The following is a 27,253-nucleotide window of genomic DNA, read 5'->3' as shown; positions in this document are numbered from 1 at the left end:
AGCAGGTCCCAAGACACTGATTTGCTTTGTTAATATACTGACTTGAACACAATGGAGATGTCTGCAGGGGATGTTGTGGTACGCGGGCCCTGTGCCTCTGCCAGGTCTCACTGATGCTTCCTGTCCCTCAGCAGCAGGACTCCTGCCAGGGCTCCTCCTGTACGCTGAAGGTTGCCGTGATGTTGGCACGGGGAGCAGGAAACCCATCTTTCCTGTCAGCATTTCCACTGCTGGCTCTGGTGGCGTGGGAAGGAGACAGCAACTGGCTGAGGCTGAGGTAAGTGCCCTCTGCTTTAGTGATTTCCCGGGGTTTGGAGCATTGGGCACATGGAGAGGTAGGTCCCAGGTTCATGGGAGCTGATGGTAGAGAAAACAGGTAAGAACAAATGCTGTGGGGATGGGGTAGCAAAGCAGTAGAGGTGTTCAGGGAGCAATTAGGTTAATAGAGAGAAATAGGGCTTTCTCAGTAAGAGTATTTAGGTTAATACTCAGTGAGAGTATTCCCAGGCCTCTGATACATTACCTGAGAGTAGGGCTGCTCAGGGTCTCCATGTTCCTGCTGTTTCTTACCAGTAGAAAACCTGCCTCTGTCACACAGACCCTTCATGTCCATGGTAGGTTACTACAAAGTACAGTGGATGGAGATACCCTGGAAGTGTATTCATTTCCTGATGCAGAATTCTGGGCTTGTCACCTTGTAGGGAGAAGGGGAAACAAGGAATGAGGGTCTAATTCATTTCTGTTTGCAGTGACTGTTGGCAAACAGAAATACACTTGTGAATAGACCACAAGGGAATGCATTGCTACAAGGTGTTGTTGAAGGTACACAGACCTGGGTGTTCTGAGATGATGAGAAGATATAAAGTTGTGTGAATAAGAAATGTCTGTGATAGAGAAGCCATCGAGCTTCCAGACACACGGTGAGGAAGCTTAAAGCTTTTCCTTCAGGCAGATTGTTGCCCATCTTTGGTTTTCCTCTCAAGATCTTGGCCAAGTCTGCTGTGAGACAAAGCACTGGTCTAGATTTGTGCCTTTGAGTCTCACTCTGTGTCTAAAACTCAGCGTGCTGGGTGGAGGAAGGTGTGTGTGGTGGGAGGAACGTGTCTCCCGTCCCAGTCATACTGAGAACCTGCGTAACTGGAACCTGAAGATAACAGGCTGCTTTCCCAGTTTAATGTGGTAGAGCTGGGAACTCTGAGCTTCTTTATGTGCATTTCTTCTGGCGTTTTGGAAATTGCCGCCATCCTTAAACACAATTTTTCTAGGTTTAGTATTGCCTTCACAATTGTGACTCTTAATTTCTAATCTAGAGATGCTGCTTTTGCTTCTGCTTGAAAATACCCTCTTGCAGCTTCAGATCACACAAAGACAACTGAAATGCCCTGGATCCTGAAGAGAGTAAAACTCTACACTGAATTATTCCATTTGGTTTTGAACAATGCATTAGGTTATTCAAACTATAGGTTTAAATGATCTTTTGGAGATTTTGGAATGTATTTACCTTTGCACACCTACATAGCATTTTCCTCTTGGTGAAGGTGTTAATACACGGAGAATCATAGAATGTTTTGGGTTTGGAAGGAACCTTAAAGCTCATCCAGTTCCAACTCTTGCCACGGGCAGGGACACCTTCCACTAGAGCAGGTTGCTCCAAGCCCCGTTCAACCTGGCTGACATGTGGGTGTATATCTGTCATGGTTTAAGCCCAGTCGGTAACTCGGAACCATGCAGTCGCTCACTCGCTCCCCCCCTGAACCCAGGACAATATTCATGGATGAGAACCAGACAATATTACTGGTCACAGTGGCTTAGTAGATTTATAAAAGAAAAGAAGATTAAATATTTCTTCAAAGACAAGAAATCCACAGCTGCAGGGACAAAATGATGAGAGAGAAAACCCCCTTGGGCTGCCTTGGTAAACCTTATTACAAAGTAAGGGGCATAAAGGCAGCGACTTCACCCAGTGTTGCTTTGCTGACCCTTTCCACTTCATTTAACAGCGATTTCTAATGCGGCCATTCACTCTGCTCCTTTCAGTTGGATTAAAGGAGTGGGATCTTGGCCACCAGTGCCCAACAACCTGTTAGTCTAACTTGGTTTGCTTGCTGGTGTTTTAACTTTTAAGTATTCCCAACTCAAGTGTCATAAAGTTGTAGTTTTGGGCTTTCTAACTCTGCAAGTTGAAGGTTCACACTGAAAATACTATTATTAGCAGTAATTTCTTTAATGGCAATAGGCCTGTCTCTGTCAACCCTGGGGATGCTGGTTTCAACCATCAGCAGCAAAACATTTGTACCTGCCCCATTCTGTACAAAATGTGGCTCTTAGAAAGACAAAACTGGCTGTCAGTACTGGGGTAACTGGTTGGAGCCCTCAGTGCCCCTGTGATTCTGGTTCTCGCTTCTCCAGGCATCATTCCTACCCAGTTATTTCCATTATAATCCATGGCCCACCCATCTTGGAGCTATGTGGGTTCAGACAGACAGAAAGGATCTTAAAATACTCTGGATACTCTTGCTCACTCCCATCTATTACAATCTTTCCCTGCCTACTTGCTTGGGAGATATTAATAGTTGAGTGAAGGATGATTCCCCCCTCCCCCCCCCCCCCCCCAATGTTTCTTAACATCCCAGCATTTTATTTTTTCTATTTATATATAAATATATATTTGTATTTTTATATATATGTACACACATCTTTAATTTCTCTGAATTCCTGTTACTCATGGCTAAAGTAAAAGCAACTATTATGCTGGATCAAAAATTGAAGCCTAAATGTGAGTGCATGTACTTAGGCACTTGTTAGGTTTTATTATTCACAGCCAAATTATTCAGCTTCCTCTAAGAGCAAAACTCTACTTGGGTTCACAGAAAAGGTTTGTAAAATACTTTAACACATAGTGCACAGAATAAAGAAACTCAGTAGGACTTTCCATGTGATTTAGACCAGACTTAGTGATGAGGAGCAGTCTTAGTCCTGCAGATATTCCAGGTAATTTCAGTACCAGTGTCTTGGGGGCGTTCAGAAAGGCTGGGAAATGGTTTTAATTTAGTTTTCTTTTCTCTGTGTATATAACTTTTGAAAGGGATTGAAGCGATTGACTTGCCCTTTGTTACAGTAATGGTTACAAAGGGGTTTGCTTGGAATTATTGTTGTCGTTAAAGTAATAAGAAGAAAGAAAGAAAAGCTCTTTGTACTTCTTCCCTACCAGCACTGACGTTACATGGAAGCACGAACCAGCAGAGAATTGTTCTCATTGCTGAATCAGGTTTTACCATGGCAGGGAGGGCTCAGTGGAGCAAGAGAGAGGCAAGAAAAGGGGAAGGGGGTTGAAACGGGGTGGCACCTCAACTGATTTATTTTCCCTGCACCCCAAGAACTGGATATGAACCACCACAGATGACAAACATTCTACCATCGTCATCAGTGTGACAAGAGGCAAGTTCAGACAGGCAGGGTGCATCTGTGAACAGCACAGGGATGAGGCTGAAACTGAGACGTGGGGTGATGAGAACCCACATGAAAGCATCGGCCACCTGGCTGGCCTGGGTAAAAAGCAAGGAGCAAAGTCCAGCCAAGGGTGGTGTGCAGGCAGAAACCTGAATAATGGATGGGCTGGGTGGTGGTGCTGGCTGCTGTGATCAGAACAGGAGCCTGCAGGTAAGTTTGGCTGTGGTGTAGGAGCTCTCTCTTGTATACGTGGAAGCAGACAATTGCCATGGAATCCCAGACTGGTTTGTGTTGGAAAGGAGCTTAAAGCTCATCCAGTTCCAACCCCCTGCCACGGGCAGGGACACCTTCCACTAGAGCAGGTTGCTCCAAGCCCCTGTGTCCAACCTGGCCTTGAACACTGCCAGGGATGGGGCAGCCACAGCTTCTCTGGGAAAAGTCTGTGCCAGCGCCTCAGCACCCTCACAGGGAAGAACTTCCTTATATCCAACCTAAATCTCCTCTGTTTCAGTTTGAACTCATCACCCCTTGTCCTATCGCTACAGTCCATCCTGTAGGTGTCACAAGGGCAGAATGAGATTGTAACTTGGGTTACAAGATGATAGGCCTGGAGTGGACAGGTAGATCACCAAGAGACCGTTACTGAATGCCTGTGTTACACGTTCATGTTTCGTAGGGTTAGTTCACCTAACAGCAATTACAGAGGGGATGACAGATTAAGTGTCCCGTTTGGGACATGGACATTTGGAAATGGGAAGTTTGAGGAGGCGACTCCAGGGAAGCAGTCTTGGAAACCAGAGGAGAACTAAATATCAAGAGCCAGGCTGATAACTCTGTCAGGATGGAAATGAAGCAATATTCCAGAGATTACGCCAGGAAGTGGATATTAGAAACTTTGGCAAAGCAGCCGAGTGTGAAGGGGCAGGAGCCAGATAAGAGGAAGTCTGAGATAGAAGCAGAGGAGAGGAACTCCAGAGAGTGGTTAAATGGTGTGTTAGGAGTGAGTGTGAGGATGGAAAGCAGGACAGGAGAGCATGATAACTGCCGAGGCAAATGAAACCAAGGGTGGTTTGTTGGTTTTATACATAAAAAGATGTATAATACTAGTCCACAGCTGCATTGCAAGTGAGATGTTAGGGATAGCAGAGAGGAGGGAATGAAGGGCTCAGGACATGGATGGAGGCAGAGGGGCCTGGATTTGCAAAGGAAACCTGGAGCAGAGATGTCTGCCTCTGCATTTGGGTGGTGAAGAGGCACGATGTGTGGGTGATAGTGATGGTCTCTGGAAAGACAGGCAAAATCCTGCCCGAAGAGGGGGGAAGAGGAGGAATGCAGCAGAAGGGCCGAGTTTCAGGGTTGCACTGGTAAGGGAGGAGCCGTTTATGGAGGAAGGTGGCAGGCCCGGAGGAGGAGAGGATGACTGCAGTGGAGTAAGTCAAACCCGGGATGGGATTTCCACGAGGAATGGCAGAGCAGCGGGAGAGCAGCACTAGAGGAAATGGATGCTGGGGGTGAGCCAACATTGTCTGTGCGATAGGAGAGGGTGTCGGAGGAGGAGGAGCGTGAAGCCTGGAGGGACCCAATAACCGCATAAACGCGAGGGAAGGGAAAGGAGAAGGGAAGGGAAAGGAGACGGGAAGGAGCGACGGGAGCAGCCTGCGGGGAGGCCGCGGCACGGAGGGGGTCGATCTGGGGGTGACGCCGAGGCCAGGCCGCAGCGGCCGCACCAGGTGAGGGACCCACCCGGTGTTACCGGGGCAGGCGGAGCCGCGCCGGGGGCACCTGCCGGGCGCGGGGCCCGCCGCTCCCGCCGCAGGGAGCCCGCTCGCCGCCTGCGCGGGGGAAAGCAGGGGCCGGGGGGGCCGGGCCGGGCCGGGCCCAGCCCCGCCGCTGTCCCCGCCCCTCGCCCCTCGCAGCCGCCGCGGCCGGGCGGGCGGAGCGCAGCGCAGCGCAGCGCAGCGCAGCGCAGCGCCGCGGGGGCTGCGGGCGCTCCGGTCACTCCCCGCTGCTGCAGCCGCCGCCGCCGCCGAGCTGAGGGAGCCGCGCCAGGGCAGCGCTGAGGTAGGGGCGGCCGTGAGCCGGGAGGGACTCCCCATATCCCTTTCCCCGGGTGTCGATGTGAGGCGGTGACCGCGGGCGGCCCCGCAGCCTCGCTCCGCACGGGCGGGCGGGCGGGCGGGCAGGGAGACCCCGCGGCCTGCCCCCGCTTCACCCCGCATCCCGCTGCGGGGCTGCGCCCCCCGGCCGGCTGTCAGGGCGCGGAGCCGCCCAGCCCCGCCCTGCGGCGGCGCGGCCTCGCCTCATGTCTCCTCATCGCTCCCCTACGGGGCTGCAGCACACCCCCCCCCCCCCCCCCACGCCGCTACCGCTCTATTTGTCTTAATTATATTGGATGTATGTAATTGCGATGGTGTTCTGGCGGCGGGGCGGGGCGCGGGGGCTCGTCCTGCGCTGTGGTGCGCAGCGCCCGGCAGCGGCGGAGCGGAGCCCAGCCGCCGCAGTGCTGCTGCGGGGCCGCGGCGCCTCTTCCCCGCTGCCGGCGGAGGTTCGGCGGCCCTGCGGCGCGGCAGGGCAGCGATCCGGGGGGGGTTCTGCCGGTTGAAGCGCTCATGCAGCCGGGCGGAGACAGGCCTGGGTTAACACAAAGAACATGGCAGGCTCCTGCGAGGCACCGTGAGACTGCAGCAGCGCGGAGAAGCCCTTGCTCATGGCTCTGGCGCCTTGTTGAGAGAGCCCTGGGGTAAAGCTGAGCCTTTCCCTCTGCGGGTGATGGTACAGAGCTAGAGCGAGGCATTAACTGGTTAATTTTGCTGTCTTAATTGTGAGGGGAATTGCTTTCTTGTTTATAGAAGGTGAGTGGTGATTTGTATTTCGAGATCGCACTTATGTTGCCCATAGGTGTAAATATACAACCCTAAAAGCAGGATGACTGGAAGAGGGAATATAACTGTTCCAGACCCAGAGCAGTCCGTACCCTTTACTGACAGGGTGGGAATATTATGAAACCTGCTTATGGAGCTGCCGAGCCAGCTCAGGAAGCCACCGCTCTGCACTAACCCCGTGTGCTGAAAGGCGTCGTGGGGAACAATGCTCCCAGCCGAAGGTTATAGACAGGAATTTATTCCAAGGGATAATCAGCCCTGTGAAAGCATCAGGGGAGCCTGTGGCTCCTCAGGCCATTGCAGGGAATCTCCGCTGGAAGCAGGACTTGCGTATCCTCAGAAGGGAGGAGATGGAAATGGAGTGGGGTGAAGAGCTGGGAAGGGTGGGTGACGGCAGCTCGATGCGGTTCCTAAAGAATTGATGTTATCCATTGGTGTTCTTGTGTTTTTATGGCTGTTGTATGCCTACATGACCGAGCAGGACTTGTAGGGCTGTGGGGAGGACTGGTGGGCTTGCTCTCTGGTCACCACCAGCACCAGAGAGGTGATAAATAACATAGGGAGGGAGTATTTAGTTACCTCATGCAGCAGCACAAACTCTGTGTTAAAAAGAGGTCAGGTTGTGGCACTGGAGCCCGTCCTGCGCTGTCAGTAATGCAGGTTCAGTGCAGTAAATGGGATCTGCTGAAGCAGGATGCAGCGCTCTGGTGTGAAACAGGAGCTTGCAGCAGTTCCATGGCAAAAAGCCGTTGCAGACGCTGTTTCATCTCGATGGTGGCACCAATCCTGCAGCTTGTGGAATTCCTGCAGCGTTCCCCAGCTCTGCTGGCCCGCAGGGGTGGAACAGAGAGGGGCCAAACGCTCGTGCTGCATGCATGGAGAGCAGGACGCTGCTGCATGTCTCTCAGCTCCTCCTCGGTAGGCGTTCCGAGCCACTGCATGAAGGGTGTTTTGGTTTTCCTTCAACATACATGAAATCTAATCACTCAAACCCCTGTAACGCTCATGCTATTACGTCACCTTGCTATGGATTTGTTTTTAATGTGGGTCAGTTACCAGATTTAATACTTGTAGTTGGATGATTTGTAAAATCAATGTTGTATTTCATGAGCGACGAGTACATGGGCGTATTCTGTGGGACACAGATGAGAAGATGTATTTATGCAGATGTTTAAGGCTCGGAGTGGGCTGGTGTCTTCAAGCATCTCCCCCCAAAAACTGATCTAGTGAAGGTGTCCCTGCCCATGCAGGGGGTTGGAACTAGATAAGCTTTAAGGTCATTTCCAGCCCAAACCGTTCCATGATTCTACGTTTAAGGCTCAGACTGCAAAAGTTCTCTAGACAGTTAATCTCTGTAGGCACCTGAATTCCTTAGTCATCTGATCTGGGCACAGGTTACAAGCCAGTCCAGTGGTTTATCACTGCCCATTACCCGTGAGTCAGCTCCTGAATCCAGGCAAGGCTGGTATCTCTGACCACAGCCTCCTGCTCGCCATTTCATGGGTCTAGAAAAACCTTTGCAAACTGCAGCACACGGGTGACGGGGGCTGGATGGCCCTACATGAGCATGAGGAGCCACCAGCAACCCCTTGCATCTTTCCAGCCCTCAGCTGAGTGGGTTGTGAAGCAGAGCAGTGGAGGCTCTTTTCTGTGGTGCTGAAGCACACTGTGCCATGGAGGCTTGTGATGAGATGGGGCCAGTGCTCCATGATAGCGCATCCTGCTCTGGGCAACAGCACAAGAGGGATGTGGAGCTGTTGGAGCGAGGCCAGAGGAGGCCCCGGAGCTGCTGCGAGGGCTGGAGCAGCTCTGCTCTGGAGCCAGGCTGAGAGAGCTGGGCTGGGGCAGCCTGGAGAAGAGAAGGCTCCTGAAGGGGAGACCTTAGAGCAGCTCCAGTGCCTAAAGGGGCTCCAGGAAACCTGGAGAGGGGCTTTGGACAAGGGCCTGTAGGGACAGGCCAAGGGGAATGGCTTTAACCTGCCAGAGGGGAGACTGAGATGAGCTCTGAGGCAGAAGCTCTTCCCTGTGAGGGTGCTGAGGCGCTGGCACAGACTTTTCCCAGAGAAGCTGTGGCTGCCCCATCCCTGGCAGTGTTCAAGGCCAGGTTGGACACAGGGGCTTGGAGCAACCTGCTCTAGTGGAAGGTGTCCCTGACCATGGCAGGGGTTGGAGCTGGATGAACTTTAAGGTCCCTTCTAACACAGACAGTTCCATCATTCTATATGTACACTATCAAGCCATGTAGGGCTTTTCTGACATGAGCTCTCATGCTGTGGGCTCACTCCTGTTCCCAGCTGATGTAGCCTGCGAGCTGCCTGTGTGTTGGACCCCTATCCTTTACCTCTGCTCAAGTTCGTGGCAACTTTCCCAGGTGAAACCAGCAGGAATCTGGTCCAGAGTTATTAAAAGTGAAAATCCAGTTGTCTCTCCTTGCTTTCTAGTGTACTCACACCTCAGAAATCACCTTGTGTTTGATTGTTACCACCAAATAACACTCTCGTGGTGAAGCAAGCGTTGGAGCTGGCGTGTGTGCGCCGTCAAATGGCACCGAGGCACGATCAGTGCTCTGCACTGAATGCTGCTTCCCCCACTGTTATTCTTTTCCCCACATGTGGTTTTCATTTGTCAGATTTTTATTATTACTCTGAAAATGATCTGTTGTGAATTTGTTTTTCTAATGAACACGAATACAACAGTGCAGCAGTTACAGCTGGGCCTTGCCTGGCTTTGCTTTCCTCTAGTGAAAAAAGGGCTACAGAGGTAGAACATGTAAGGAATTTTTCTTGTGCCTAGTAGATCTCAACTTACCTAACAGCTTTAACAGACGGATGGAGATCAATTCTGTATATTTAAGCAGGCACCTTATTTTTCTGTTTAGTCCATCTTATTTCTTTCTCACATATTGTTAATCCCAGGCACATTTTTTTGCTGTCTATTCCTCATTAATAAGCTCATATTTTATGGAAAACCCTGTATTGTTAGTTGATGGTCAAGTTCATAACAGCTTTAGTGGTTGTTTGAGACAAATCACGAGGGAGGATGGGCTTGCGTCGGAAAGTGCTATATCTACTTGCAGTAAAAGGTATGGGATTAGAAAAAGATACACACTGAAGTATAATCGTTGTGCTCAAGGATTGTGTGCATCTTCCTATGGCCAAGGACAGGTTAAGGTTGAGGAGTACCTTGAGCTGTGTTTTAGCACCATTACCATTTTTGTGTCTTTTCTTTATAAGGTTTTTTTCTTATGGAGTGATGAAAATGTCAGGATTTTCTTACTTTTCATGTCTCTTCACTTCTTTCCTGCTATTCTCTTAATCATAGATTCACAGAATGGTTTGGGTTGGAAGGGACCTTAAACCTCATCCAGTTCCAACCCCCCTAGATAATACATTGCGCAAACCTATATATATTTTTTCCCAAGCTGCATGTTTTTTACCACACCAGGAATCTCTCTGGCATGTCCCCACTACCACTAGAGAAACATCTCATGCTGTCGTGCAGTTTTATTTCGCTATTGAACATGCTGAAAATTAGAACTTGGGAAAGCAATGGTGGGTTGGTTTGGTTTATTGGGCAACCCCTCACATCAAGAAAGCAGCAAGAACTGAACAAAAGAGGCCCTTGGAGTGAAGATGTCATGCCAGCAGATGCTCACACAGACGTGTTAGGTGCTACGAATAGCCTGGCTGATCATGCCAGCCATGCCGCTGGAACCAGAGAGGTGTCCAGTGGTTCTCTGTTCATCGACCTAAAAATACACTGCTCTGACACTGTTCACAGGTAAATGTTCCCAATTAAGCAGCTTCTCTGTTTACTGGGTTCCAAACAGGCTGTTCTCCTTTTGGGACAAGTGGCCAGATCCTGGAGTTGCACCTGCTGAGCAGTGACTCACTGTGATCTGTGAAACACAGGCAAGAATCCCAGCCTGGTTTGTGTTGGAAGGGACCTTAAAGCTCATCCAGTTCCAACCCCTGCCACAGGCAGGGATACCTTCCACTAGAACAGGTTGCTCCAAGCCCCAGTGTCCAACCTGGCCTTGAACACTGCCAGGGATGGGGCAGCCACAGCTTCTCTGGGAAAAGTCTGTGCCAGCGCCTCAGCACCCTCACAGGGAAGAGCTTCTGCCTCAGAGCTCATCTCAGTCTCCCCTCTGGCAGGTTAAAGCCATTCCCCTTGGCCTGCCCCTCCAGGCCCTTGTCCAAAGCCCCTCTCCAGGTTTCCTGGAGCCCCTTTAGGCACTGGAGCTGCTCTAAGGCCTCCCCTTCAGGAGCCTTCTCTTCTCCAGGCTGCCCCAGCCCAGCTCTCTCAGCCTGGCTCCAGAGCAGAGCTGCTCCAGCCCTCGCAGCAGCTCCGGGGCCTCCTCTGGACTTGCTCAAACATGATGTTCTTGGGGTTAGTCTCCTGGTTTTGTTCACATATCCACAGCTGTACACAACATAAAACCATTTCTCCTTCTCTGTTACAGTCATACCACTTGGGACTGTTTGGTTGTGAGAATATGACACAAAAATGCTCCTGCAAGTAACTGGAGAAACTATGGACTTGCTATTGAGTAGTAAAGGGGGTTTTGAGTGTGTTTATTTTTAGGAAAGGAGTAGGGATTGAGTGACAGCTCAGATGTATTGGAGCAACCATTGGGTTTGTTTTGTTAGTCATGACTCCACAGAGTAGTGAGAATGTGGAATGATCCCTGGAATGGGCTTCAGTCAGGGCTGGGCAGGGACGACTCCTCCGTGTAGGTGGGTCTGTAGGAGGCTACACGCAACACATGGGTTCTGTGGAGATACGTTGTCATGTACATAGTTATAAAGACTCAGTTTAGCTGGTGGAAGATGTAATCAGAGCTGAAGATGTGCAGACCTAAAGCAAACAGCACAAGCTTTCATGTGCTGCTTCACTGCCCACGTGATTGAGTGGCACGTTGGTTAATGTATTTGAAGTACCCAACTTAATGAATCAAGTGTTTACGCTTCATCTCTTCAGTACCACTGTAGAAAGTGGTTGAATGGGTGTTGTGATCATTTCTGGCCCTGGTCCATAGGGTCTACAGACCTTTAGGTCTGTCTTTCTGTAAGTTTGACTCGAGGTTTCTTAAGCATCATGACAAAGTACTGATTGTGCTGAAAGCTCAGGGCTTCAGGTGGGTGCTCAGGAAGGATCACCCCCCACCCCCCTGGATTTTGTGGAGCTTTATTTCCTGCTTTTGGGCTTTCTTGGAGGCGTCGGAGGCTGGGGCTTGGCAGTGAGCTGGTGGGAGGTGCTCCGGGGTGACGCAGAGGCTCCCCTGGGGAGCCTGGCCCTGTCGTTTTAAGGTTACACTGATCAACGCATCTGGTACCAGGGAGGAGCTTCTCCCAAGCCAGACCAACAGGCATCTTTGGGAGTCTTGAATCTTCACAGTGGGCTTCAGCCCCCCCGTCGTGTTACAGCCCCAAGTACATGGTCAAGATCTTTCTGGGGACTTCTTACCATTGGATCTTGGTGTTTTTGTAAGTTACTGTGTTAAACCTATAATTCTACTGATTGATTTGTTATAGAATGGCAGGGATATCTGCCTGTGAGCCTTATTTTTACATGATAAAATGCAGCCTTGTGGTCGTAAGGGCAAGAAAGCCATCAGTATGTGTTGTTTCTTACCCGTGGTGCGTGCTGGTTGACTGGTTTGCAGTGGGGTTGAATTGTGGTGACTGCAGAAAACCAGGGGGTTGTGCAGTATGACCAAACACTTGTTTTTTCCACTCATGAAATCAATTTTGCTTTGTGCCTAGATACCACAAATACTCCAGCTAATTATAGCAGGCAGCTCCTCTGGTTTGTTGGCTTACAAGGGAAAAGGTGCTGCCTGCTGTATCTAAATTAACTTAATGTACGTGCATTTACTTTAACACCCACAGGTTTCAGTTAGGGCTCAAACCTCAGTTTGAAAGTGTTGGCTTTTTTCTGGAGCTAAACTAATCATGAGGTTTTCTTCCCCAAGGCTTTCAGTGACTTTTCTCTTAGGAAACACTTATTTAGTTAAAGTGTTTAAGGGTGATCCATGGCCAGTCCCTGCAGCTGGAGAGCTTTGCACTGGTGGGTAGTTTGTGGCTCCGGTATGCTGGTGGCATACACATTTATAGCAACACTGGAATGCAGCATGAAGCTAATCAGTCTGTGCTTGGAGAAAGCAGGTTTTGCCTCTCGCTAGCAAATTGCTGGCTTCTGTGCTTTTGGAAGGTACTTTGGGCCTAAATCTGCCTTCTGGAAGCCAGTGAGTGTTTCAACATAGGATCAGGAAAGCATCTGTTATTAGACCCTGTGTTAGATGGAAGTCTTATTTCCCACTATGCTGCTAACATGGAATGGAAAAAGCAGGGAGTTGGGTGGCTTACCCCGGTTTTGGGTGCCTGAACTTTCAAAAAGTTTGGGATCCACATCTCTTGAAATGTGGATGGTCCTTTAGTCAGCTTGACCTGGAGGTAGAATCATGGCATGGGTTGGGTTGGAAAGGACCTTAAAGCTCATCCAGTTCCAACCCCCTGCCACGGGCAGGGACACCTTCCACTAGAGCAGGTTGCTCCAAGCCCCTGTGTCCAGCCTGGCCTTGAACACTGCCAGGGATGGAGCATCCATGGATGGGGGAGGAAATGGGCTTTAAACTACCATGCTGCAGTTCACCATAAGTCAAGCAGGGTCCCTATGTGATGAGACAGCCTAGTTAAACATTTGCTTTATTTTTGTAACTTAAAATATTGTGGCCTTTTTTTCTGCACATCATACTAGGAATAGTTCTCCACAGTTCCATGATAGTCACAAGGTGAATGGATTAATTTCTAACTTCTTATTTTTAACCTTTCTTTTTCAGACTAACATATTCTTATTGTAATTTTAATGATACCAGAAAAGAATCTGGTTGTCTTTGGAGCTCACTGGTTTGCACCAGTTGAGGATCTGACCTGCAGTTCTAATAAAACAAATACTGCAGCCTGTTGTATTTTATTATTCCCTTTGCATTTTTGGCACCAGAGAAGCTTTTCCTGATTGTTTTTCTCATTTGAAGGCTGATTGTACCAAGTGACCTCTTGCTACTAAAGGGTGGGTCAGTTTATGTGGGAAAGTCTTACTCAATGTGTCTGGGAGATAAGTGGGACTGCATCCCAACAAGCGTTGGGCATTAAATCCTGGAATGTGCTGGGGATCTGCCAGGAGATTGGAAGCAGGACTATGCGACAAGCGCAAATGCAGTCACACTCTCCCTAAAATAGTCCTCTGGATAACAGAAGATGTGGAAAGTTATCACTTACCTCATTTTAGCACAAATTCTTTCCTAAAAATGGATCATTGACTGAGGGTTTGGGGGGATTTTTTTTACTTTTAAAAGATATATCCTGGTTGCATCTCAAGAGCATTTAGGTCCTTCTCCAGCTTTTAGCTGAAGGCAGGAGAGGGCTTCAGGTGAGGAGGAAAAAGCTGCATTAAACCCATGCAAGTGAAGCACAAACCCCGCAGTCCCAGCTTAGGGAAAGCTGTTCATCTAATCCTCATGGTTATCTGGATGAGGAACAAGGTGGATTTTTATCTTGCTGTAGGTTAGTAGTGTCTTCAAATTCATCTTAAGCTGTCTGGAAGTGTCAAGGCAGAGATAAATCAGTTCAGAGGCCTCGGGCATGCCTGGACTGGTTGTCAGTGATGGGATGTTGGCACAGGACACTGGATGCAGACATTGTGTTTGGATATTAAAATAAGCAGTGCTTCACCACTGCAGGCTCTATATGGTTTCATTTAAGGGTAAAAATAAGCGAGTTTGATTCTTGTTCCTGTGTCAAATCTATCAATGGAAGAATCTGATTGTGCAGCTTTAGTCGCTGCTGTAAGCCATTTAAACTTAAAACCTGTGCTGCCTAAATTAGTTCCTTACGGAAAGAGGATGAGTTAGCTTCTAAATGGGATAGTGTGAGGGAAGCACGGGGGCTGGGGTGGCTTGTCCTTCCGAGCAGGGCTGCAGTATCCTAAGTCAGCACCAGGCTGTGTCTAACCCTGTGGGAATCTGCTGCAGGGAAGCATGGACTGAAATAACCATTCCCTGGATGTGCGCTGCAGGGACCGGGATGAGGAGCTCAGTGAAAGGGATGGAAATGTTAGGGAATTCTGGGTTCTGGACTCCTGTAGGTGTGACCTTTTCGTGGCTGCAGCACTCAGGACAAGTGATGAGCTGTGCTTTTTGAAAGGCTAAGGGATTACTTCATTTATGGAAAAACACCCGTCACCTCCCGCTTTGAGCTGGGAGCCTGGGATCAGTGAGGCTCTGGAGGACCACAGGATGGACCGCTCCCACCGTGCCTGTGCCAGAACTGAAATCCCTGGCACAGGTACCAGGTCCTCATGGCCTGTGCTTGGGGAAGAGCAGCTTTATGTCCCCTGTGCTGCAGTCCCTGAGCTGCTCTGTGGGCAGGACACTTACTCAGCCTGTGGTGCAGCAGCAGCAGCAAGGCTGCGTTGTGTTATCCTACTTTGGAGTACGTTGGGGAGAGAAGGCTCAGGATGAAGTGGGGCACAGTGGGAACTCTCCATAGATCATTTTAGGAGAGGATGTGGCACACCAGACACCCCAGCCCTGTGCCACAGGGGATTCCCCGACCCCAGCTGGCCCATTAAGCAGCTTTACAGCTTTCCATCATCGCTAGGGTGTGTAAAGTAGCTTTGGTGCTGCTCAGGATCTGGCTCCAAGGAGTGATGCATAAAACTCAGGTAAACAGAGGGAAAAAATGCAATGCAATTGAGTCTCAGTGAGCCTTTCTTTTTAAGTCAGCCCTTCAGGTTATCTCTGTATTAGGAGGCTTAAAAATGTCCAGAATTGCACAGTTCATAAAAGAGATGTGACTAAGAGCAGCTGTGGCTGCCCCATCCCTGGCAGTGTTCAAGGCCAGGTTGGACACAGGGGCTTGGAGCAACCTGCTCTAGTGGAAGGTGTCCCTGCCCGTGGCAGGGGGTTGGAACTGGATGAGCTTTAAGGTCCCTTCCAACCCAAACCAGTCTGGGATTCTATGAATAATGGCTAATATCAAACTGAACTGCCCTGAAGAGCTGCAGGATGGGGGAAGTGGGTTATTTTTGGAGACCTATTCCCATTGTATGCTGGACAAACAAGAATAAGTTGACTTTGAGTTCAACATATACCACAAAGAGTTGAAGCCATTTTTTCCAGGCAAGTATTGATGTAACCACAGTGTAGTAATGATCTATATCATCTGCTGCACTAGTAATGAAACTCTCAAGTGCATTCTTTGTGCAGTAAGAAAAGAGGGACCTTCCATGTGTATTCTCATTGCTATATTAGGATTCTCCTTTCTCTGTGACACTTAAGGATGAAGGATCTGAATCTCCAGTTGTGCCAAGTGTCATAGCTACATCCCAGCATGTGAAGCTGTGCTCACTGGCATCATCACGGTCTGTGGCTTGAGGTTTTGAATCATCTTCGTATAAAAATATGCAGAACAGCCTATCTGAGATAATTCTGTATTGCTCAGTATTTCTGAACCACATTAGAAACTTAAGGATTGTAAAAAGTGTGAAAAGATACCAAAATGTTGGTAAATAACTCTAGGAGCGAAAGATGGTGCCACCCCCTTTGTGGGCAGGTGTGAGTGATGGGGAGCCCATAGCTCTTGTCTTCTCTGTGTTTTTAGTCTGGGTAATCCTAATCAGGAGTAAATCCTGAGTGAGAGTATGCTGCTGGAGTGTGTGTAACAAAGGTCAGTGTTTAGACAGGCCATAAGGGGACAGCAGGACCTAGAAATGCTTATTTAGGTATTTATTGCTGGTAGGCTCAGGTAAACCAGAAGTTTGATTGCTCCACTTAGGATCTTCTCCTGAACAAGTGGAGAAGGAATGCCATGAAGACCGAACAATCTGTTTCATAGAATCATAGAATCACTGACTGGTTTGGGTTGGAAAGGACCTTCAGGTCACCCAGTTCCAACCCCCTGCCATGGGCAGAGGCATGTCGCCCAAGGCTCTGTCCAGCCTGGCCTTGAACACTGCCAGGGATGGAGCATTTCCACTTCTTTGGGCAACCTGTTCGTAGAATCCCAGACTGGTTTGGGTTGGGAGGGACCTGCAAAGCTCATCTAGTCCAACCCCCTGCAACGAGCAGGGACATCTTCAACTAGATCAGGTTGCCCAGAACCACATCGGGCCTGGCCTTGAATGGCTCCAGGGGCAGCACATCCACCACCTCTCTGGGCAGCCTGTGCCGGTGTTTCACCACCCTCACTGTAAGGAATTCTTTCCTCACATCCAGCCCAAACTCCCTCTTTCAGCGTGAAGCCGTTTGGCGCAGCAGAGCAGCAGGTGAGGAGCACATGGACATGCCAGCGGGAGGTGGAGCGCCGGCTTGGCCGGGGGCACGCCAACCATTTCAGAGCTGTTTCTACAGCTGCTGCTGATGGGCAGAGAACAATGTGAGTCACTTGGGGCTGCAGTGGCTCAGCCTGTGGGAGCTCAGAGTGTCACAGAGTTCCTCACATTCCTGGCACGGGGCGATGAGCCTCCACGTCACCTTGAGGGCAGTTTGCAGAGCAGCGTGTCCCTGTTATTCCAGTGTGGCTTTAATGGGAATACAGCTGCTGTCAGCTTTAGCTTCTGGTTGCCACAAGTGTGGCAGGACAGTGAGGAGCCATGGAAGAGATCTGGGGCTGAAATGAGTTAGATTGGTGCCTGTAGCCTTCTTACCATTAAAGGTTTTATATATACTTTGATATAATCATAGAATCAACTAGGTTGGTAAAAACCTTGAAGATCATGAACTCCAACAGTACAAATATATAAAAATGCCTATAAATAAAACATGCATTAAAAAAATCCCTATAAATCCATATAAATGCATCTCCTTTCTGATATTTAGTAGCTTGGCCATTTTATTGCTTGACCCTCTAAAGAGAAATAAGAGGGCATATGAATGTGTAAAACAAGGGCAGAAATAACTTGGTATGTTACTTATTAAAGGTTTTATGTATATTTTGATAGAATCATAGAATCAACTAGGTTGAAGACCTTTAAGTTCATAAAGTCCAACAGTGTAAATATATATAAATGCATATAAATAAAATATACCTAAATCCCTATAAATCCATATAAATGCATCTTTTTTCTGATGTTTAGTAGCTTGGCCATTATATCACTTGACCTTCTAAAGAGAAATAGGAAGCCACGTGAATGTATAAAAGAAGGGCAAAAATAACTTTGTATGTAAGACTTTTAATGTTCTCTTTCGTGGATTGATGAAAATGTTGCAGCTTTGGAAGGCTGAAATGCTTGATGGTAATGGACGTGGAGACACGGTCACTGTGCAGACTGCTTTATCAGAGGGGAATTTCCAAATGGCATTCCAAGCATGCTATTAAAGGATTAAAGAGATGGGTGATCCACCTGGGGCTAACTGTCCCGAAACCATGCTTCTAATACACATAATTAACTGTTATGCAAATATTCCCATAACAACAAACCATGTTTTGATTTGCTTTGTGCCTCGCAGTGGTTCACACGCTGGTCAGAAGCATTTGCAGTATGAACTTGATAGGTCTGGAGGGAATGTGTGTGTTGTATGAGGTTGTAGTTCTCATTGTGTTTCTGTCTGAGCCTTATGTCTGTGGGTCTGGCTTGGCAGAGGAGCTCAGGACCTGGTGAGTGAGGTGGGGAACACAATGTGATGACTGTGACTCCCTGGTCATGGGGTTTTTGGAACATGGAGCTTGGTCCCAATGAGCATTCCTAAAGATTTTGGTGGAATTGCTCTTGCAAATAGAATCATAGAATCATGGGCTGGTTTGTGTTGGAAAGGACCTTAAGAGCATGCAGTTCCAACCCCCTGCCATGGACAGGGACACCTTCCACTGGACAATTCCAATGTTCTAAATGATGATCTTGTTTCCCCCCAAATAAGTCATCTGTATAGTGAAAACTATTTAACTTTGGTGTAATATCCACTTCATTTCTTTTTCTCTGAGTTGGCCTCTTTATAGCATCAGACTGGAATGTTTTGTACATAGTTTCCTTTCTTACGTTGTTATATTAAAGCAAGCTCCCCATTTTGGTTGTCATCAGGAGCAATAAATTCCTGTTCTTCTTAAAACTCTGCCCATTCTGCCTTTGACTTCCATTAAGTACTGCCTGGAAAATGCAGGGATTTCCTTTCCAAGTGCTGGAACTCTTTTCCAAAGTCAACCTGAAGGGCAGAGTTCACCTTTGGGAAGCGCCAAGTGGAAGATTGGTGGGTGCTGAGACTGCAATGACCATGGCTTTAGCCCTTCCAGATCTGCTGGCTTTCAGATGAGAGTGCCAGGAAAACATTGCAGTATTCCCTTTAGTTATCCAGGCAGAATAGCTTTTAAGCCAAGACTTCAGAGTGTATCAGGAATCAAGGCTAGATGGCTACTGAGTTTCTGCTTCTAAATCCTATTGTGTTTTGTGCTGATGCGTGGTCCTTGAATATTGCACCTTAAGGAATTTGTTCCGCAGAATCACTTGGAAAACCCTTTGCTCCCCTCTGAGAAGTGACCGAGCTGCCCTGGAGGCATGATGCGACAGGGGTGATTCTGAACCAGGGGGCTAGGGTGGGTTTAGAGGCTCCAGAGCTTTGGAGCAGGGTCCCAGTTGGTTTTGCAGGTGTTTGAACCCTCCAGTGTGGGGTAACAGCAGAAGAAAGGACCTCTGCTCACCAGCATTCAGTTCAGGATAACTGCTGTTAATTCTTACATCTGAAGCATGGCAGGGCTGCTTTCAGAAGATGTGATCATAGAGGTTAAAGCCTGACAGCCCAATGGCCAAACTCACTGCAGCCTGTTTCCTTCTCTATAAAGCTATTGTGAAGTAATTGTGTTAACAGCTGGTTCCCACGTGTGTGGCACTGATACCATATCAGTAGAATGAGCAAGTCCGTCTGGCCTGGGCTTTGGATTCTCATCCAGGGACTGATGAGCCATTCCCAGAAAAAGTGACATGTTTGGGGAAATGACGTGGCCTTTCTATTTGGATGACTGGAACTGGGCCTGTTCTGATGTTGATTTATTGCTGGTGGGCCCAGGTCTCTCTGACAATGAAGAATTACCCTTGGTCTGTTGATACTGAGTTATTTGCTCTGGCCTGAACAAGGGTTCCTGATGTTGGCAGCCTGATAGCCATGTAAACCAGCCTTACGGCAACCTCTGAGAAGTAGGATGGGATTGGTTGGAATGGTCAAATGGTGTATTTTCTAGCTGGCAACCCACCCAAACAAAACTTTCAGGGCTTCTTCCTGAGTTACTGGTTTTAGCCTGGAGACTTCATTCTATCAACAAAAAGGGAGAGGAGGTTTGATGCTTGAAACCAAACAGAAACCAGGGGAAATGCAGTTGAGGGGAGTTTTATACAGGCTGTAGTTAATTTTAGCTGTGGAGTTTGGGTTGGTTTTGTTCTTTGTTGTGCTTTTTATTTGTTTTTTATGACTTTTAATTTCAAGGCCTGTACAGGCATGAGGAAGAACGGAGCTGTTGTCCCAGTTAGAGTCACACTGTGGTGTGTGCCTCTGGCCCTGTGTTTAGCTGGAGCCTGAGGGAAGCCCTGGTTGGTGTTAGCAGCTGGATATGTTGAGAAGCTGTCATAATCACTAATTCCAGGCTTTTGCTGCTTGGTGGTTTCTGTTGGAGACAACAGTAAATCTCCCCAATACTGTTTCCATGCAGAATCCCAAATTCCATGGGAAGTGTAAGCCCTGCAAAGAGAATTGACTGTGTCAGTCTCTGCTTTGCTTGCCTCCCACCATGATTATAAGTCATCCATTAAGTCAGTGCATTGCTTAAGCAGGCCATTCCTTTTCCAATTGTATCACAATTCCACTATTCAGATATTCACAGAATCCCAGACTGGTTTGGGTTGGAAGAGACCTTAAAGCTCACCCAGCTCCAACCCCTGCCACGGGCAGGGACACCTTCCACTAGAGCAGGTTGCTCCAAGCTCCTGTGTCCAACCTGGCCTTGAACACTGCCAGGGATGGGGCAGCCACAGCTTCTCTGGGAAAAGTCTGTGCCAGCGCCTCAGCACCCTCACAGGGAAGAGCTTCTGCCTCAGAGCTCATCTCAGTCTCCCCTCTGGCAGGTTAAAGCCATTCCCCTTGGCCTGTCCCTCCAGGCCCTTGTCCAAAGCCCCTCTCCAGGTTTCCTGGAGCCCCTTTAGGCACTGGAGCTGCTCTAAGGTCTCCCCTTCAGGAGCCTTCTCTTCTCCAGGCTGCCCCAGCCCAGCTCTCTCAGCCTGGCTCCAGAGCAGAGCTGCTCCAGCCCTCGCAGCAGCTCCGTGGCCTCCTCTGGCCTCGCTCCAGCAGCTCCATGTCCCTCTTGTGCTGCTGCCCCAGAGCTGGATGCAGGGCTCCTTGTCTACCACGCTCGGAATAGCTGTGAGTAGAGAAAGTCTTTCGTTATTCTTACCAGGGAAGTGAAACATTCAGCATGTCAAAGGTTCGCTCCCAGGGCTGGACACATGTAGGAGTTGAGCCAAGGCCTCTTCACCCCCATTTCTTCATCTCTGTTGTTGTTGTTGAACAGAGAGTACAAGTGGGTGGGAGAAAGGAAGGAGCAGGAAATGGATCAAAGGAAAGTGCAGAGCATCTAAAATCAAATGGATGAAGTAACGGACCAGAGGGAATGCAAAAGTGAAAATGTGGATTTAAAACAGGAAACTGCATTCACGGAACTTCATCGGGACCAGCCTCTGGTCCTGGCTTTGCAAATGGGGGCATAGCAGTGAGTTGGGCAAGAGGCAGCACCTCTGTTGGCTGGCAGGGCTGTGGGGAGGAGCTGGCTCCTCTCTCTGGATGCTGTGGGTTCCTGTTTATGGGAGGAGGACTGAATGTTGTACCAAGCCACTAATTACCTTTGGGAGGCCACTTCCAAGGGTGGGTGCGATCCCAGTGATGGAGCTGGGTGGGAGGATCAAGGGCTTGGCAAGCTGCAGTGTGTACACTTAGCGCTGATACCCTCAGCCTACATGCTGTAAGTATTCACAAATGAAAGGCAGTGTTTGTTTATTTCCCCACTGTTGTGGTGTTAATATAGAATTGAATAAGAAAGCACCATTTCAGCAAAATGATTTCCTTAAACTTGCCATCAGCAAAAGATGTGTTGGGAAAGAGAGTTCCCTCTAGGGTGAAATAAAGGACAAACAAACAGGAATGGCCACTGTATATTTAATGGGGAAAAAACCTGTGCTTGTCATGTGGCTTGGATGTCATCTTAATAACATTAAGAGGGAGGGAAGGGAGCTAAACAATGCACCTTTTATCATGGAAATGAAGTCCAGAAGGGCTTTCAGCAAACACTGTTCAGCCCAAACAAGGGCTTGAATTGTCATCTGCCATAAAAGAAAGTCCAATTTGTCCCTGTAATCCTGTTGGTGCAGGTGAGTGATGGGAGGACTGTTCTTCTGACTGCCTTTGAAGTTCAAAGTGAAGAGAGATCCCTTTTGCCATTCCATTCTCTAGCTTGGCTTCAGTGAGAAAGGAGAGCACTCTGATGGGCAGCATCTTGGAATGGCAGACTGGAGTGGGATATTTCCCTGCAGTCCCAAACTGTGTGAGGCTGGAGCACTTGCTGTGCTGTGCCCAGTTGTGTTTCGCCAAGGGCTTTGCCAGCGTTCCAGGCATCACTGCCCTTTTCTGGAGAGGGAAACTGAGGCAGAGAGGGGCCAGCCTGGCACTACAAAGTGCAGAACATCCCTGTTCTGCTCCCTGGGTAAGTGCTCTATGGATGAAGACTGCTCGCACATGGGCAGGATGGATCCCAGTGAGGCAAAACTGGGATGATTTTGGTCTCTGACGCTACTATATGTGGTATAATGGGCTTGTCGTGGATTTGCTCCAGAGAAATGCCATTCTGGATTGGGTGACGTGCTGTCGGTGCTGGTGTAAGTGAAGAGGCATGGTAAATCTCTGTGTCGTCAGTGTGTCTGGCTGTGTCACAGGGGATCACAGTACAGCAGTGCTAATGCTCTCCCTCCGTGCTCCAGGAGCTGGCTTTGACTTCCCACCTTTAGGAAGTGCTCTGAGAAAGGGAAGGGCCCTCTGTGTTCTCCCACCTATGCTGGCACCAAGCCATGCTTCTCTGGTCACAGCTTCACCCTCATCAGACTTGCCTTCTAACCAAAATAAACCAAAAGCAATAAACCCAAAGTTGAATTCCAGTCACAGATGAAACAGTAGGAAAACAAACCCACACGATTAAGAGGGGAGGGGATGTCATGGCTGGTGGTTTGCAGTGGCCTCTGGTTGCTGTTCAGGGTCTCTAAATTAGCCAGTGATTTTCCTCTTGGACCACATCACCTCTGGATGTGAGTGGGGCTGGTGTTATTTAAGCATGTCTATTTGCATGAGGTTTGGATTAGATCCCTCAGATCTTACACTTGTTCCCTGCATTCATGCTAAAAGTAGCTCTCTCGGCTTGAATATGTACAGAGGTGAGTTTATTATTAGTTACCCTTCCTTTAGTAATCAAGGTAGAATTTAGTAGCTTGTCTTTGGGAGGTAACGTGTGAAATGCATAGTAATGTGAAGAACCACCCTGCAAACCACTGGTATGTCTTTACTCTGGTCCTATCAACCACTTTAACACAGAGATGTTGATGTACTTTCAATGCCATGTTAGTGCTTGCATGGGCAAGCAGGTAAGTACATTGTTTTAATTCAGTAACATACTGAAGAGATTAAATTCTGGTGTTGTTACCTGGGCAAAACATGCTCAGAGGCTGTAACCAGAGGGTTTCCTCTTGAATAAGCTAATTTTCCTTCTCCTCTCAGTTACATTTTGGTTAGGATGGAAGAAGGAGGTGGCTGAACAGTGTCTGCTGTGGACAGTACATGTTTGCAGGTTGTGCATCTTTGGATATGTGATGGCACTTCCCTGTTCTGTCAGTGATAGACTGTCATGCCTCCTGCCATGTACCAGCCTCACCACTTTCTCTTTGACATCCTCAGCATCTTCTAATTCAGTTTTATTCAATTACACTTCAATTTCTAGGTGCTGTTTGAAAAAGCCTGTGGTGGCACAAGGGCTCTACCAGGCAGTAGTGGTCCATGGGAGCCTGGTGGTCTTTGCCCAGGGAGCTGCAGCGGTGTCTTGAGGTTTTCTTCAATGACTTTGTGTGTATAGAAAAGCAGAAATACGTGAAATAGCTGAAGGGACCTTGGCTTCAGTGCTCATTTGTCACTGACAAATGCTGATTATTTAGCAACGTGAATCAGATCTTGGGAGGGTTATTTTAAGATCAGGTCCTGTTTCTTCTTTGCTGAGCAGTGATTCTATCCTAGTGAGAAAGCAGCCTCAGTAAATAACTGGGTGAACCGCATGTGCTCTGCTACCCAGGGACTCTGCACAGGCCTTAGCCTTGCTCTGCAGAGACTTACAAGCGGGTCCATTATCTATCTTGGAGAAACCACCACGTTTGACACAAGGCCCCTGCCTGGGCACTTGAGTCCTGCTTGGCTCTGCCCTGGCTTCTAAAGCTGGTTTTCTGCCTTGCTGCAATCTACATGGCTGCCTTGACATGCTCTTGTGAAGGTCACTGTGCTGGGGCACTTTGCCATCCTGAAACAGCCTCACTTATTTGTTCTCTAAAGTTACAAGTATTGGTAAAATATTGGATTGGAAAAATTGGTAGTAGAAGTATTGGGACAAGGAATCTGTGGCTGCCCCATCCCTGGCAGTGTTCAAGGCCAGGTTGGACACAGGGGCTTGGAGCAACCTGCTCTAGTGGAAGGTGTCCCTGCCCGTGGCAGGGGTTCGAACTGGATGAACTTTAAGGTCCCTTCCAACACAAATCAGTCTGGGATTCTAAAATACCAGCTTACTTGGTGCAGCCCTAACATCCAAGGCAAGCTGATAGTTGCCAGCCTGAGAGAGATTCACTTCAGGGGTGGAAACAGTGCCTTCATGCTAAATAATTTTAATGACTGCAACAAATCTGGCTTTTCAGAGAGCTTGAAATGAAGAGCAGCTTTGTCAAGGTGGGCAGAATGGAAAATGATGGGACTAAACATGCTGATACATTTTCTAAAGGGGAAAAATAATTGCTTAGATTTCTGGCTGGCTGTTCTCCATAGGGTTAAGTTGCAGATCCCTCATCCTCAGCTTGCTCATAAACTACCTTTGATGGAATGAATAGCAGATTCAAGTGGGAGGACGGAGAGGGAGCTGTGCTAGTCTTGCTGAAAGACAATCTGCAGGAGGAGCAGGTGATTCCAGCTGGAATTCCTGCAGCACTCCTCAAATGTCCCTAGTTTTTGCTGGTTTTTTTATTCGTTAAAGTCTTTTGTGGGTCTTACCTGGACTTGTGGAGAAGGTGACAACCCCCTTCTCCTGCTCCAGAAAGCCTCAGCAGGGTGAGGGGTCCCAAAACCCCATCCTAGAGACACCACTGCTGTGAAAGGTGTCGCTGGGGCTAATGGAAGGAGAGAGGTGACAGTTTTGCCTTGGGCTTGGAGCATCCAAGACCCGATTCATGTTGATGGGAGTTGTTGGGGCCTGACACCTGTAAAATTAAGCTTCCACCTGTGAAAATTAAGCTTCTGGCATTGTGCTGCAGGTAAGAAGGTTACTCAAGTTTTCAGTCTTGGTGCTGTCTGTTATGTCTCAAATGAGGCGTATAGAGAATAACAGACTGTTACTTTGGAGGGTAAAAGCATTGCTTTTGGTACTTTCTGCTAGTTCTGTTGCTAAAGGGATAGTGATGAGGCTAATTTTTAACTCATCAGTGAAACAGTTGGTTAACCTGCTGTTCCTGCTCATTATGCAGTTAACGCTGTCTCCCCAAGATGCTGTTGTGTGTTCTCTTGCCAGTTCAGAGCAATTGTGCCTCCTCTTAACAAGACCCAATTGGACACTGGAGCTTTCCTAGCATTCCATGGCAAAAAACAGCAGAGAAAGGTTAACGGAGAGGTAAAATGAAAACCTGAGCATCCATTTCCACAAACCCACAGTCTGGTACCTTGTTTAGTTATCCATCTACACAATTGACTCTCATTTGGGACAATTGATGGTGACTGTTGTTTCCTAGTTTCTCTGCTCTTGGGTTACTCCTGACCGACACCTGTGTGTAAGAGCTTGGACCTTATGCCAGTCGGAGCAGAGGATGATATCATCCTTTCCTCCTTTGGCACTAGGAGGAGGCTGTAAGGAGTCATTTTTGTCCCTTGACATGACAGCCCTGTTATCTAGCCGGGTACGTCTCGGAGGTAAGGTGATAGCTGGCCCGTAGGGAATGTCTGAGGCTCTCTGTCATTTCCTGCTCTCCACATTCCCCTCCTGCTCTGTAACCCACACCCAGGCACTGCTTTTTGCTGCGTTTGGCCAGTTTTGGAGCAATGCTTCAGTTTGCTGCATCCACTGCTGTCATTTGACATTGAATCCAACACATCCACACAGGTATGAGTGTGCTTAAGGCCATGGAGCTGCACCGATGCTGTGTGACCTGTGGTGTTTAGAGTAGGTGCCAAAACACTTATTCTAAGGTATAATGCGCTCCAGGGGAAACAGGCTGGTTTAAATCAGTGTCTGTGCTCAGTGTTGCTGTCGTTGCTCCCAGTGTTAACTGGGGGTTGGGTCATCCCCAGAAATGTGATGGTGATTTTGTTTCACCCCCTCCTGCATTCCCTGCAATAACATCTTTAATCTCGTGCTTTGCCAGGATCCCAAGGGAATCTGACAGCAGCCACTGGTGCTGCGAGCAGATGAATAGAGGGCTCTTGTGCTCAGTGCCTTCATTTGGACCTTGGAGGGTTCAACAGCCTTCAGGAATTCAGAGGTTTTATTTTAAATCAGGATTTCTATTCCTCTTGCAGTTAATTTCCCTGTTCTTACATCGATTTGCAGGTTGCAAAAGGATTCTGGAACAGTATTTATGCTGCTTGTATCCATCTTACATTGGAATACATCACGTCAGGCTCTGAATAACAGCAGAATTATGTTGCAAAACACTCCCTGTTTTGCCGTACAGCACGTCTGATGATTTTGACTGGTACGAGGCTTTAACAGGCATTAAATCTTTGTACAATAGCCAGCATAACTCTTCTGTGTCTGCAATTAATAAGTAATTCAGCCATGTCAAAGTCAAGCAAGCACAAATCCCCTTTATACCGTGCTTTACCATCTGTCTAATCTATCTGTGTCAAATATGGCTTGTTTGGGGCTGTCCCACAGTCTGCTCTGGATAGATTAAATTACATTTTCTGCTCAATGCATATTTCTCTCTTGATGTTTGTAATTCAGGTAATAAACAAGGCTTTCATGCTGGTTTTGTGATGTATTTGGTATACCAAACAGGAGTGTGAAAGTCAGCACAAATACCTATTTGTCACAGCTGGCCAGAGTATTCTTACAGCTCCAGCACCTTTTCAGCAATTCCTGAGTACAGGATGAATATGGAATATCTGAATGAAGGGACTGTACTTCAGGCACTTGAAGGGTAACAAGCACCAAAATGAACAGTGTAGATCCACCTATTGCCTAGAGCTCTTTTTCTGTGGATCCACTGCTACTCTGGAAAAGGCTCCATTCTCTTTGCCTGGAAGTTGCATTAGTTTTGTGGAATGTCAGAAATGAATAATGGAGAGAACTTGGTGTTTCATTTCGTTTTGCTGGTCTGTGGGAGCTGTACATCCCTTCTGTATGCTGGAGAAGCAAAAGGAATAGCATTGCAGTAGGATTTGAAGGTAACCTTTTCTTTGGACATTATTCCAAAACCAAATTGATGCAGTGACATCTCATCCACAGTCTTCCAGTGTCTGAAGGGGGCTGCAAGGATGCTGGAGAGGGATTCTTCATCAAGGACGGTAGTGATAGGACAAGGGGTGACGGGTTCCAACTGAAACAGGGGAAGTTCAGGTTGGATCTAAGGAAGAAGCTCTTCCCTGTGAGGGTGCTGAG

General features: G+C 48.2%; 1 protein-coding gene across 2 annotated transcripts in view; it reads left to right on the top strand.

Annotated features, from left to right (window-relative positions):
- The first annotated feature begins 5,042 nt into the window (after positions 1-5,042).
- Positions 5,043-27,253, top strand: part of SPTBN1 (spectrin beta, non-erythrocytic 1) — a 135,829-nt gene continuing 113,618 nt past the window's right edge. Inside the window, exon 1 of one of the 2 annotated variants that reach the window (XM_030489245.1) lies at positions 5,043-5,180. The gene's annotated coding sequence lies outside the window, so the exon portion shown is untranslated. Of the gene's footprint in view, positions 5,181-5,373; positions 5,512-27,253 lie in introns of those variants that run through there. The other variant, XM_030489244.1, reaches the window with a different exon arrangement.

The sequence above is a fragment of the Strigops habroptila genome, chromosome 6, assembly GCF_004027225.2.
Source record: "Strigops habroptila isolate Jane chromosome 6, bStrHab1.2.pri, whole genome shotgun sequence".
In the NCBI taxonomy this organism is placed as follows: domain Eukaryota; kingdom Metazoa; phylum Chordata; class Aves; order Psittaciformes; family Psittacidae; genus Strigops; species Strigops habroptila.
This window is presented reverse-complemented; position numbering and strand designations above follow the sequence as displayed.